At 24.2% G+C, this 3,733-nt stretch overlaps 1 protein-coding gene across 1 annotated transcript in view; it reads left to right on the top strand.

Annotated features, from left to right (window-relative positions):
- The first annotated feature begins 1,540 nt into the window (after positions 1-1,540).
- Positions 1,541-3,733, top strand: part of LOC117168935 (cell cycle checkpoint protein RAD1) — a 67,521-nt gene continuing 65,328 nt past the window's right edge. The window contains exon 1 of the mRNA XM_033354924.1: positions 1,541-1,609. The gene's annotated coding sequence lies outside the window, so the exon portion shown is untranslated. The remainder of the gene's footprint in view (positions 1,610-3,733) is intronic.

Below are 3,733 nucleotides of genomic sequence, written 5' to 3'. Positions count from 1 at the left end.
TTTACATTTTTGGGTTCTAAATCCAATTGTTTTGTAGAAAATTCGTAATTTCAGCTCGAACATTTAACCTAAACGTTTGTTTTTTGTAATATCAATTATTATATTTTTTCTTGAAAATTTATTTTTTTAATTAAAAATTCTAATATTTAGTTAAAAATGTTTAGAAACCAAAAAGAATATTTTAATTTTAAAAATTAATTAAATTAAATTTGAACTAACATCGCGTCAAGAGATTCAAGTATTTTATGAAAATTGTTTTTTTTTGTGATATTAAACTTTTTTTGTTTGCAATTACATTTTTATAATTTTAATATCAATGAATACATTTTTGGTTAAAATTAGTATTTTCAAGTTAAAAATTTAAATTTTTTTGTAGAAAATTTATCAGTTGGGCTTGAAAATTCAACAATTTGTTTTAAAAATTAAAAAGTTTTATCGAAAATTCGTTTATTCTTTATGAAAAATTACTTTTTTATTGAAAATTCTATTCCTGTTCCATAGGGTCGAAACTGTAATATAATTATAGAAAATTGAACAATCTGGTAGAAAATAACAAAAGTGGGCGAAAAATTTTAACATTTTTCGAAAGTTAAACATTTGGTTAAAGATTCAATTTTTTAGTTAAAGACTGATCATTTTAATTCAAAACTTACTTGCTCAATTGAAATTTTAATTTTTTTGTTTTGTTTTGAAATGACTATTTTTTCGTAACAAAAACTAATCTTCTTGATTGAAAAATTTATGAGTTTTGTTGAAAATTCGTATTCAAGTATTTTGTTAAAAATTCATTTTTTATGGCTAAATACAGTTTCTTTTGATTAACAATTAAAATACTTTTTTAAATATACATTGTTATATTTTTTGTTCAAAATGTATCTTTTTAGATTGAAAATTGAACTACTTTCTCGAAAATTCCGTTTATCAGATAAAAATATTTGTTTGTACTAAAAATGTAACTATTTGGTTTTTAAATAAAAAATTTGTTTTTTGTATTGAAAATGCAACAATTTAGCTAAAAATTTGTTTAATTTTTAATTAAAAATTAGTTGCTTTCAATAAAAATTTAATTATTCTATTTTTATTTAAAAATTAATCATCTTTAGTTTAAATATTGAACTGTTTGGTTAAAAACTTAAGTAATTTGTTGCGAATTCATCTTTTTTTTGGTAGAAAACTATTCAAAAATATTAATAATTGAATCATAAAAATCAAAAATAAATACTGATTTCGAATGCACATAAAATAAAAATTGTATTATTCAAAAGAGCCTCTGATAATTACGCTCTTGGTAAAACATAGTTCTGCACTCAGCTCGCTAGTACCAATCATGGAAACTGATAACAAAGATTAAAGAATGCACACGACACGCTGAAAGATAAAAGAAAAAAGGGGCGCCACAAGACTTTCAATTCACCAGATTCATTGGTAAAGTGGCTGCACAATTTAATTTTCAAAATTCCCTGATTTTTCTATGACTAATTTTTTATTTCCCGATTATTGATATTTAAAAATCAAATTTTAATTTTAATTTATAACATGTGAAAAAAGTGAAAAAGTGATCTATTTGAACCGAAAAAGTGACCAAAAATGACTAATCTGCATTAATAAGGTGAAATTTTTTTTTAATAAAAAGAATTCAATGAAATTTATAAGAATTCCAGTCGAACTTTAACGAAAGGCATAAGATTTCAAAACAATTTATGTTAAATTCAAACGGATTAGAAGAAATTCAAAAACTTTCACTGAATTTATTAAATTTCGTGTGAATTTTGAAGAATTAAAAGGAAATAAGAAGAATTCGATAATATTCATAAAAGTTCAAAGTGAATGACAAAAATTATAATTATTTCTGAAAATTCCCTGTTCCTATTCCAGAATTTTTATTATTTTTAAAAATTCTCCATTCCAATTCAGAATATATTTAAGTTTTCAAATTCCCTGTTCCAATTCAGAATTTATTTAAATTTTAAGATTCCCTGTTCCAACTTAAAATTTATTGAAGTTTGAAATTCCCTGTTCCAAGTCCGAATTTCTTTAATTTTCAAATTCCCTGTTCCAATCCAGAAGTCTAATTATTTTTTAAAGTTCCCTATTCCAACTCAAAATTTTTTCAAAATTGAAATTCCCTGTTCCAAGTCCAGAATTTTTATTCTTTTTTAAAATTCTCCATCCCAACTCGAAATTTATTTCCATTTGAAATTCCCTGTTGCTAGTACAGAATTTTTATTATTTTTCAAAAATTCCCCATTCCAACTCACAATTTATTTAAATTAAAAAAAATTTCCCTTTTCCAACTCAAAATATGTTTAAATTTGAAATTTCCCGTTCCAAGTCCATAATTTTTGTTCTATTTAAAAATTCCCCATTCCAAGTCGGAATTTATTTAAACTTCCCTGTTCCAACTCATAATTTATTGAAATTTGAAAATTCCCTGTTCCAATTGAGAATTTATTTCAAGTTTGAAAATTTTCTATTCCAAATCAGAATTTATTTAAATTTCGAAATTCCTTGTTCCAATCTAGAAGTTTCATTATTTTTTTAAAGTTCCCTATCCCAACTCAAAATTTATTTAAATTGGAAATTCCCTGTTCCAAGTCTAGAATTTTTCTTCTTTGTTAAAATTCTCCATTCCAACTCGAAATTTATTTCAATTTAAAATTCCCCGTTCCAAAATCAGCATTTTTATTATTTTCAAAAATCCCCCATTCCAACTCACAATTTATTTAAATTTAACAAATTTCCCTGTTCCAACTCAAAATTTGTTTAAATTTGAAATTTCCCGTTCCAAGTTCAGAACTTTTATTATTTTCAAAAACTACCCATTCCAACTCACAATTTATTTAAATTTAACATATTTCCCTGTTCCAACTCAAAATGTGTTTAAATTTGAAATGTCCCGTTCCAATTTCAGAACTTTTATTATTTTCAGAAATTACCCATTCCAACTCACAATTTATTTAAATTTAACAAATTTCCCTGTTCCAACTCAAAATTTGTTTAAATTTGAAATTTCCCGTTCCAAGTCCAGAATTTTCATTCTATTCAAAAATTCCCCATCCAAAGTCAGAATTGATTTAAACTTCCCTGTTCCAACTCACAATTTATTGAAATTCGACAATTCCCTATTCCAATTGAGACTTAATTTCAAGTTTGCAAATTTCCTATTCCAAATCAGAATTTATTTAAATTTCTAAATTCCTTATTCCAATCCAAGAGTTTCATTATTTTTTTAAAGTTCCCTATTCCAACTCAAAATTTATTTAAATTTGAAACTCCCTGTTCCAAGTCCAGAATTTTTATACTTTTTTTAAATTCTCCATTCCAACTCGAAATTTATTTCAATTTAAAATTCCCCGTTCCAAGATCGGAATTTTTATTATTTTCAAAAATTCCCCACTCCAACACACAATTTATTTAAATTAAAAAAATTTCCCTGTTCCAACTCAAAATTTGTTTAAATTTGAAATTTCCCATTCCAAGTCCAGAATTTTTATACTTTTTTTAAATTCTCCATTCCAACTCGAAATTTATTTCAATTTAAAATTCCCCGTTCCAAGATCAGAATTTTTATTATTTTCAAAAATTCCCCATTCCAACTCACAATTTATTTAAATTTAACAAATTTCCCTGATCCAACTCAAAATTTGTTTAAATTTGAAATTTCCCGTTCCAACTTCAGAACTTTTATTATTTTCAAAAACTACCCATTCCAACTCACAATTTATTTAAATTT

The sequence above is a fragment of the Belonocnema kinseyi genome, chromosome 3 (genome assembly GCF_010883055.1).
Source record: "Belonocnema kinseyi isolate 2016_QV_RU_SX_M_011 chromosome 3, B_treatae_v1, whole genome shotgun sequence".
Classification (NCBI taxonomy): Eukaryota; Metazoa; Arthropoda; class Insecta; order Hymenoptera; family Cynipidae; genus Belonocnema; species Belonocnema kinseyi.
This window is presented reverse-complemented; position numbering and strand designations above follow the sequence as displayed.